The following is a 10,932-nucleotide window of genomic DNA, read 5'->3' on the forward strand; positions in this document are numbered from 1 at the left end:
TTCTACTCCTATGGAGTCTCAGACTGCTTATTACCTCTTCCCAGGAACAGCCCCCCCCCCCCCCCAAACAGTTTGAGACACAGAAGGCTGAGTATCCAAAAACACACATCCCTGCTGTGTTAGAGTCAATTCCTCATGCAGCAGGGCTCTATATCCCAGTCTTTGGCCCCAAGACTTACTTTTCCTTTACAAATGCAGAGCACAACTGCAATCATTCTACCACAGACCATGAAGAAATCAATTTAGCAATCCAAACATAAATTAAGCAATGTTTTTGATTCAGTAAACTTGTTCCTCCGTAGATCAGAGCAAGTATTAGTGAAGGTCAGTGACCCATCCCCAAGATTTGCTTTGATGAAACTCATAGGAATTTTAGATCAGAGCACACTTCAAATTATTTGACCTGGAAATTAACCCTTTACATATTTTTAAGTGATTTTAACAAATTGCTAGGAGCTTTTCTGTTTGTGATTCAATGGTTTAACAGCATATTAATGAAATTACTTATTAATCAAAGCACCAATTCAGTAACTTACAAATACTTCTCCTGAATAAGGATCTCCAAACTGAGCAAAGTCCAACATCACTGGGGGTCCTGGTGGATGACAAGCTGCCCATGAGCCAACAGTGTGTCCTGGTGGCTAACAGGGCCAATGGGATCCTGGGGGGGCATCAAAAGGAGTGTGGCCAGTAGGTCAAAGGAGGGGATCCTCCCCCTCTACTCTGCCCTGGTCAGGCCCCACCTGGAGTGTTGTGTCCAGTTCTGAGCTCCCTGGGATAAAAAAAGACAGGGATCTCCTGGAGAGAGTCCAGAGGAGGCTACAGAGATGAAGGGCCTGGAGCATCTCCCCTGTGAGGAAAGGCTGAGTGAGCTGAGGCTGTTCAGCCTGGAGAAAAGAAGCCTGAGAGGGGATCTGATCAATGGGTATCAATAGCTGAAGGGTGGGACACAGGGGGACATGGGCAGCCCCTTCTCAGTGTCTGTGGGGACAGGACAAGGGGCAATGGCCTCAAGTTGCAGCACAGGGAGTTCCACCCCAATCTGGGGAAGAACTTCTTCCCAGTGAGGACGAGGGAGCCCTGGGACAGGCTGCCCAGGGGGTGTGGAATCTCCTTCTCTGGAGAGATTCTAGCCCTGTCTGGACACCGACCTGTGTGCCCTGTCCTAGGGACCCTGCTTTGGCAGGGGGTTGGACCCCACGGGCTCTGGAGGAACCTTCCAACCCCTACAGTTCTGTGATTCTGTGATCACTAGAAAAGGATTTCAGGCAATTTTTATTATTCAGAAGGTATCAGGGTTAAATTATGGTCTGAAAGAGAAAATAAACACCTTTTGAGAGAAAACCACCTTTCTCTCAATGTCACTGACCTACCCGAGAGCTAAGTTCAGGGCTCCCCGATTCATCTTAGTGCTCAGTCCCACACTGTACAAACACCTTGTGGAAAAAGCTTTCTGTACAGGTTTTTTTTTTTTTTTTCAAGAAAAGCCCTGCATTATAACTTACATCCCTTCAAGTGACTTCAACTGTGCTCTCTGCACATTAAAAATGTTAAATTCTGGGCAAATCAGAACAAATATATTCCTTGCTCAGATCCTTTCACCTCAAGCAAGATCAAGTAATTGGTACAAGAACTTCATGGGTTTTTAGAGGAAAATCAAGGGAATTAACATCTTTCAAGCAGCGTAATAGCTCTACAGTTTATGTTAAAGTAAATCATCTGAGTAATGAATTTAATTCCTCAGAGTAACTTTCCAGAAAAATCAAAACTAACACATTTTAATGAAGAATGAAAGAATTTTTCACTGCAGAAGTCTGCAAAATATTTGAGTATTTTTAATAGAAAAGCAAAAGTGAGCTGAGACAATCCCAAAGCATGTTTAACAGCCACGTGCTACCCAAGTACAGACAGCAACAAAGCAGTGGCAGTGTGGAAGGGAACTGGTTCTCTTCACTTTGACAGAACAGAAGATGGATACCTCAAGGAAAAAATACACCCAAGACAGACCTCAGAATCTCCAATTCCACCAAAATGATGTTTCAAGTCCTGCTAAGCAGGAAAAAGCAGCTTTTTAATTGGCTTAAATGGCTTTATTGAAATGACACACACAACAGCAGTATTTGTAGATGGGATGTGACTGGGAGAAACGGGATTCTCTAACCAGAACAGAAGTCCTGAGGCTTAAACAGATCCAATTGCAGCATGAATCCATCAAGGCTCATCGTTAGCCCGGCACTGACTGATGTCTCTGCTGGTAACCAAGTGTTCCAAGCAGTGGCAGTTAAAACAATAACCGAAGTCTCCTTGCCTCCCCCACCACCTCCCACTTCCAGGCATTGAAGCAATTGTTTAGCAAGCCCATACTAATCAGGAGCTAATTAAATAACTAAATTGTTTCAGCATTCATCATTTTCTTCCCATGAAGAATCACTTTTCTAGATCTTTATGGCCTTATCCGCATGGCTTGGACACATGAAGGTCTGAGCTTACCCACACTGTGCTGCCAGCGCTGGGGCAGGAAGGCACCCACCATGCTGGGACCTGTGCCATCCTCATCACCACAACAAAAGCCAACACTGTCACCTCCAGCACCAACAACCTGAGCTGCTTCTCCACTCCTACAAGCCCAGGGACCAAGCACTGCAGAGCCCATCGCTGCCCCACACAAACACAGGAGTCCCACCTTCCTGTTGAACCTGGCATGATCCCACTGGAGAGGGCACCTCAAGATCTTCATCCCTTACTGCAGCCACCCTTCTCCCTTGGTCCCTTTCCAATTGCTTTGTCCTTCACAGGGATTTGATGTCAGAATATCAGGAGGGAAACACTCTGAGCAGTAACTTTGATGGTTCCCTCAGAACTCACTCTTCCTTTAAGGAATACTTTTTTCTTCCCCACCCCCCCCCACCCCGCCCCCCCCATTCCAACCAGAAGTCCAGCAAAGTCCAGCAACCCAAACTAAAAGCCAGGGCAAAGTTTGCTCATTAAACAGTTTCACTGGCCCCAGCAGCCCCAGGACAGAGCATACCACTAGGTCCTTCAGGGCAGAGACAGCATCTCCCCAGCAGCCAGCTCCCCCACCTCACTCCCAGAAGGATGTCAGCACACAAAGCGTGAGAGCTTCTGCCTCACTGTTTCTTCACTGACCACCCCACCAAGTGTTTAAAACAAGCACACATGGATAAGCCCTCACTTGTTTTCTGTGGTGTGGAGACCCCAACAGAGCACGCACACACACACACAGGAGTCGCAGCTGCTGCAGCAGCCGGTGTACAGTACCTCTTGATGCAGCCTCCCCGCATCCGAATACAGCCTCCTGCTCCTGTCTGCGTCCATCCATCCCCTGGTGACCGACGGGAAAACCCCAAGCAATACTAAAGACAACCAAAAGCTTCTTGATTTCATCATTTCACACCTGTTGAAAACAAGAGAACAGTCGTAAAGCAATCATCTCACACCAAAACCCAGCTCAGATACAACAGCATGGCAGAAGCTTCGGCTGACGGTGCCTCTCCACACCAGGTCAGTGCTGATGGGACACTGCAGCCCCCACAAACACCCAGCAAAACCCCTATGTTCCCTTTTCACACCCATCTGTGTATTTATGAGCTATTGCTGTGAAACAGCTCGTGTGGTGACCAGACACTGGAGGAGAAACATCATGAATTGGGAACTAAGGAAGAATGCAAGGAGCCTTCAGTGAGAACACAACCATGGACAGGATTTCACAGCCTGGGCAGAAGGATGCAGATACACTAGCAAGAAATGAGGCCAAACTAGGTAATGAAGAAAAAAAGCCACTGGGATTAACCCACCCCATGCATGCTTAAAGGAAAGCAAGGTTTATGGAAAAGGACAGTCAAAGAACAGAGACCACCACAGACCCTCACAGGAGGCCCTCAGAGACCCGAAGGCACTCATGTAATGAATATGTAAATATTATTAGTTCCAGGAAATGAAATTAAAATGCATGTACTGGGATGATACAAGCTTTTTCTCTCCCAAGTGAAGGTACACACATTAGGTTAGAGTGATACCCTGCACACCCAGTGCTGCGATAACAAACGCCTGCTTTCTAAAACTCCAAAACTCAGATAGGTTCTTGACCAACTCTTCCAGTCACACTACCACAGGCAAAACCAAACCACATCAAGCACAACACCATGGTACTGCAGAACCCAGCAAGTGACTTGGTCCCATCTCTGGACAACCCACCAGCACCACGTCACTCACGGTCCAGGACACACACCCATACCCTCAGACCTTCAGGCCAGCCCAGTTTCTGCAGCGTGGCAGAAATATCATCATTCTCCTCAGGTTCAGAGGACAATGCTGCAGGAGACCAGCAAGATGCCAGTGAGGACCTTCTACCACAAGAGCAACCACCTGGAGCAGAAGTTCTTGTCTCACATGGGGTTTTTTAATTAATGTGGAAGAAAACAGAGTGCAGTTACTTGGACACCAGTCAGGCTGAGCTACCACGCGTTGCACACACGCATGGCCCCGCACTGATGCCCTGGCAGCTCAGCCTGGCAAGCTCCATACTTCATCCCAACTTTTGGGGGGAACCGGACAAGCAGATCGTGTCATTACTGCTCACATTGAAAATACCAAAGGCATCTCCAGGCCTGGCACCATTTCCATGGCAGCTGAGGGAAGTGCTGACCTTTCACAGCAGCTGCAGAGGATGCTATGGCAGACCTATAACGAAGCATAATGGCCACTTAATGAGGCAAGCGATGGCATTTCTATAGCATGCAAGTGACAGCCTGCTGCTCCGGCTGAACAACACACATTAACAAGGCGAGGTACCTGCTAAGGGCACAACTAAGCCCTGCTGAATCAAGTCACCATGACATACCTTGCCTTGACAGCACTCATTTAGCAGCATTCCCACACCACGTATTTGCTGCAGGGTGTATCCAAGCCTTGGTGCATCACTATTAATTCTGGAGCCACGACCATTTACACCAGCGCTGACTTGGGCTTGGCCATTTGATCTGCCCAAAAACCCGCTGTCAACGGGAGAGCACAGAGCCTACAGCCACCACACACCGGGCAGCTCAAGCATCACTTCTCCTTGCTAATGTAAACACCCTGAATTGAGAGCACTCAGGATGAAATCAACATTTATTAGGCTTTCTAAATTCCAATTAGAAGCCTCAGATGTGATGTTACCAGGGCTACAGATAAATGTTTAATAAGCCAAAGTCACTATATCAATAAGCGACAAGTACATTGTTACATTATGAATCGCTCCTGCACAGCAATCCTCTTTCCCACAGTTTTTATAGAGGTATTTTGTATGCTCAGCTGATGCCATCCCTGCAAACACAACTACTTCACTTCACAGTTCTGGAGACCTCTGACTCATATGCTGCTTGAAATTACCATCCTAGAGCAAATCAGGGGACTGGCTAGTTTGATGTATATTCAGTAAATAAGGAACCACTGGGAAGCACGACAGTGTTTGGATTAGGATGCCTACAACAGTGATGAAGCTGAAAGGGCAGCCTCCACCTGCTACAAACTACAGTCGTGTTATAAATGGAATTTGTAGAGCATCTTTCTCCAGTCAGTTTAGAAATCACTTATTTTTATTGCATACTGACTGACAGTACACTAATTGCTCTCACTCATAATAAGAGGAGGACACACTAATACACATCATATATCCAAATAGCCTAAAGCAAGCAACAAATATGCACCATAAATATCGAGTGAGGGTTGACTCTGAAGCCATACAGCACTTTCACATTACTTGGCACCCTACACCACAGCTCAGCATCGCTTTACCCTGAGGTAAGCGGAAGGCTCCTTGCAGAATCCAGTCTACAGCTGCACCACGCAACAAGGCAACTGGACTGGGGTCCAAAGTTCCCCAAAGTCAACAAATACAATTCGAAGTCACTGAACAGATCTGCACTACCAGCGTAAACTCAGACAAGTGTCACTACCAGCCTCCTTCCCTCACTTGAGCAAGGGGCAGATTCATACGACATGAGCCTGTACAGACACCACCAGCTAGATAAACCACAGCTCACACAGAGAAATGGCTGCATGGAACAAGCAATTTACTCAAATAGAGAAAAGGTGAGCAGCATTTGTGGCTAAACACTAGAAGATTCCCAAGAGCTGAGGGTGGAGGGGGGGCATCTATCTCACACCTGGGCTCAGCAGCACCTGTGAGCAGAGACAGTCTGATCTACCCTGTAAGGCAGAAATCAACAATTGCAATGCAGACACTAGAAGCAAAACAGCCTATTTCCAAGCTAAGACGGCCCCGATATTAAGGCAGGTACTAAACAAAGCCTGAAAAAGTTTACCTTAAAGGATGCAGTTTCTTCCTCCAGCATCACAGCTCCCTTGCAGCTGGCACTGCCTTGCCAAAGGGGCACTGCCACAAGCACTGCAATGCCACTGGAAGAAGCTCAGACAACAGCTCACTTGAACACACAAGTGCTGCTGTGACAACAGCAGCCACAGAACACAACCCCATCCTGAGCCCAGGCACCGACACACAGCCAGGGAGTCTCAGCAAGCAGGGAAACTGGTGCAGCACCTCGCAATGAAGAGGACAAGCAGCGAGCCAAAGACACAAGCACAGGTTGTAGGGCACAGGTTTTAGAGCTGCTCAAGCAAAAAGGGTCACCTTGAGAAACAAAGCCAACTAATGACACCAGCCCTTTCCATGGAGGACAACACAGATTGTTTGAAGTACTATGTGCCATGCAGGGGAAGCAGCTGAACAGCCAGACTGCCGCAGAGATCCCACAACTTTCTCCTCCACAACACGGACGCTTTAAGAATTCAATTACTGTGACTGTAATAAGATTAAAGCATTTGCCCAAAAAACCCCAACAGTTACCAGTTTTGGTTTCAGGGCTATTTAAACTGCAGCTTATTTCTTTAGCATTGAGAAATTAATAGTTCACAATCACTTCTAATAATTTCCAACGGGCTTCACATTAGGAAGGAGGAGGTTGAACTTAATCACCTGAAGTTATAGTGTTGCTACAGCAAAAGGACCAAAGCATTACCTCCATATAAACTGGCTCTGTTATCACCAGATAAGAATCCTGTCCTCAGTTCCTCTGCCATCAACTATCCCAGTTGCTTCAGCCTTATCTAAACAGCATTTCTATTGCCTGAAAAATAATTTCTAGGTCCATAATCCCTTGTTGAGTGCTACAAAATTAAGCTACAAAATTAAGGGGGAAATCCGTTCTAAGATAACCTTTTAGCAATGCTTAACAAAGGCAAATAACCGTTCCTACAGCATCTCAGATAAATACTTCAAGTTTTCATGCATTGAGAACTCACTGGAACGAGCTCCGATGTTTAGGTACAGACCAGGCATCTCATTTGGGCAAACACACAGGTACCAATATTTAGTCTGTAAATCCCCCAAGGCGTTTCCGTGCTTCCCAGAAAAAATCCGGGGAGCATCATCACCCCAGCGGGGATGTAGCACTGCCAAGGAACTCCTGGACCTCACACACAAGAGGCTCCAACCTTTGCTTCCGAGGCTGCCTCCGCGACACTGGAGCAACGCCCAGCCACGGGCTTACTCCGAGGTTACGCTCGGGGGAGCCCCGGACCACCCGTCCCACCGCCAGCCCAGCGCACAGCCGGTTATCCCCACCACCCAGGAGCGTTTCGGAGAAGTTGGGGAGGAAGCCCAGGAGCTCCTAGAAAACCATCGCTCCTGCCGCAAGCTCAACCCCGCGGGCTGCGGGCGGAGGCTAGAAAGGTCGCCCGGGGCTCGGGTGGGGAAGCGGGGGGACTCCTACCTCGCTCGTTACCGGCGCCCGCCCCGGGAAGCGCCCGGCCGCGGGGCCGGAGGCGGCGGGGCCCGTCGGGGCGCTCCGCGGGGATGGCCGCCGGCACCACGGCGCCACCCGGGGGCCGCGGGGGGAAGCGCCGGCTCCCTTCGCAACCGCGGCGGGACGCGCCCCCGGCCCCCGCCGACGGCCCCGAAGCCGCGGCACGGGAGGAACCCGGAGCCGGGAGGAACCAGGGGGGAAGGAGCCGCGTCTGCCCCGCGGGCGGCACTTCCACCGCTCGCTCTCCGCGCTCCGGAACGCGGGGCTGGGGAGGGGGTAACAACCCTCCGAGCCCGTCCCACCCCGCCGGCGGCTCCCACCTGTTACCGCGCCCAGGCGGGGGGTCCGCGGAGGGCGGCGGCAGCATCCGGAGGGCTGCCTAGCCCCGAGCGAGCGCGCCCCGCGGAGCGGACGGCAGCAGCGGCGAGAGGCGCGGCGCCCGCGGGCTCTCTCCCCCTCAGCCCGGGCGGGGACGGCGTCGCTCCGCAGGACGCGGGAACCTCGCGGGGCAGGGCGGTGCGCAAAGCCGCTGCGGGGCGCTCCCCCGCGGCACTCACCTGGGAGGGAAGCGGGGCGGCGGGGCGCGGCTGCCCGGGTCGGGAGCGGCGGCGGCCGAGGACGCGGCGCGGGCCGGGCCGGCCCTATTTCTGCTCTCTGGGCCGGAGCCGCCTGACGTCAGCGCCGCATTTGCATATTCCACCCAATCGCCGGCACCTGTGCGGGCACGCGGGACCGCCCCCTCGGGGCACGCGGCGGGAGGGGGCCGTCGGGGCGCCGCGGGGCGGGGGCAGCGCGGGGAGCGGCGGGGGGAGCGGGCAGCGGGGCACCAGCTCCTTTCCCTTCCGCTCCCCTCCCCTGGCGGCACCGACTGCCGGGTGCGGGGTTGCGAGAGGGGCTGGGGGGACTGCTTGGACACCCTACCCCGCCGGGAGCCTGAGGCCGTCGGTGGGCTAAAGACCCGGGGGTACCCCCTTGGGGTGCGCAGTACCTCGGGGTGCTGCTGCCGATCCCCCCCCCCCTTCCCGGCAACCCCAGCGTCCGTCCCCGGGAGAGCCGCTCAGAGCAGTGCGGGACCCAGGCTCATCTGGGGCCGGGCGAGAGGCGACCACCGACCCCTCGCGATGTGTCTCTAAAACTGGGGTGTCCTTGTGGGGCACCGAATTTCGCCCGGTGGGACCCTGTAACCCCCCCACGACCGTGCACGGCAACCGCGCAGCGCAGAACACGCAGCTTGCAAAGAGCTCCTTCTTTCCCCACGGACCCCTGGCTCCACAGGAAGGCAAACACACCGCTGCCCATCCATTCTCCTGTGCAGCATCACGTCTGCATCCAAAAACACAATCAAAATAAAGTAAAATACCATTTCCCCATTTTTTTTTTTTTAAAAGGGATGTTTCCAGGAAGGGAGGGCACAAGGGGACTGCAGAAGCGAAGAGGATTTTTGGGGGGGTCCTTGATTGCAGAGGCAGGAGGTGAGCAGTCTAAAAGCCCTTATAAAACACACTGGGTTTTGTGTTTCTTCCCTATAAAGACTCTTAACAGCTGGATCCCGATGAATTAAATGGGATTTGACATTGGCTTCGGCGTGAAAAGGATGGGACCCATCAGATGAGGGCTTAGAAAGACACAGAAACCACGTCCAGTCCAGAAGAAAAGCCATGCCATGAAGTTACAATCGAGATTTTTCTTTGCCAGGAGCACCAAGTGATCAGACAGGTGGTTTTTTCCATGATTTTTCACACCTTTGGGTCCAGCCTGTTAAATGCAGCACCTCCAAAATACTTCCAGTGTATTAAGAAAATGTAAAAAAAAAATTAGCTTATTCTAGCCAAACGGCTTGTAGAGACTGTTTTAGGAAGGCAACGATCTTGAAATTGCTGATTTAAGGTTTGGATTAAAAAGAAATCACAAATGTAATAAACCGGGGAGTATCCAGGGTGAATTGTGGGTGGGTAATATAAGGGAGGGCTCTGCAGTGTCTTGACAGAAGAAATGAGTGCATATTTCACAGCTGGCCTGTAGGTTTAAGAGGTCTGAGGCTTTAAAAAAATGAAATAAAATAAAGCTGAAATCTAATCAGAGACAAATAGGTTATTTTCAGTGAGATCTTTCTCCCGAGAGAAAAAAATTGGAGATGGTATCGGCGGAGACAACTCTTCCCCATTTCCTGAGGTGAAGGAAGAAAAGTCTGCCCGCTTACCAACATCACTTACGCTATGAGAAGATGTTTGTGCTGTCAATTTAGCCATTTCTCTGTCTCTCTTGAAGGCAGACACAAGCACGACGTGTGCATTAGCAGACATCTGAGGTACCCGCACAGCCCCTATTTATTTATACCCACGCCTGCTTGGGGATGCAGAGTCGGGAGGCGACCGTGTTCCGCCGCCACCGCCAGCTTGCAGAGGTGATGCTCGCGACTGCATTTGTAGCAGTCGGCATGTTTTCCTCGCTTTACACCGTCTGATGCAGGCTGAAGTGCCCAGGCTGGACTTGCTGTGCTTCTGCCAAGACAAAGCTCGGCATGGCAGTGCTGGAAGGCTGCTGCGACCTCTTCATGTCATCAGCTGAGGGGTCCCTGGTCCCGGCGTTGAGTCCCCGGGCTCACCTACCTGCAGCTGGGATCGCAGGGAGAGGGATGGCTAAACGAGGAGAGCACTTACCCTGCACAGAGGGTGCGTGGGGCGGTTGGGCTCACGTAAAGCGCCCGTCTGCTCCCCCATCAGTTATCAGATGCCAAAGGCGACCATGTTCCTAAGCCAGGTCTCCTGGATGCACACACCTCCTTTTCCCACCGTGAGCACAGTCAGGTACCAACAGTCATTTTAGCATCTTCTCTCGCACGCTTGGGTCCTATGTGATCCCCTGGTCTTTTGGTTGTGATGTGTTCCAACCTCCTGAGAATACCATTTATAAAAATCAATCAGCAAGCATCCCCTCCTCACCCCCTCACCCTCCATCCAACTCCACCCCCCTCCTCTTCAAACACCTTTTTAAAGGTCCTGAGACCTTCTAAAAGCCCTGTGGAAGCCTGGATGCATCCCAAGGGCAGTTTCTGAAAGGGAGCTGTGGGAGCTTTGCTGAGGGATGATGTCTGCTGTCCCCCCAC

The sequence above is a fragment of the Gallinula chloropus genome (genome assembly GCF_964237585.1).
Source record: "Gallinula chloropus genome assembly, contig: HAP1_SCAFFOLD_215, whole genome shotgun sequence".
Classification (NCBI taxonomy): Eukaryota; Metazoa; Chordata; class Aves; order Gruiformes; family Rallidae; genus Gallinula; species Gallinula chloropus.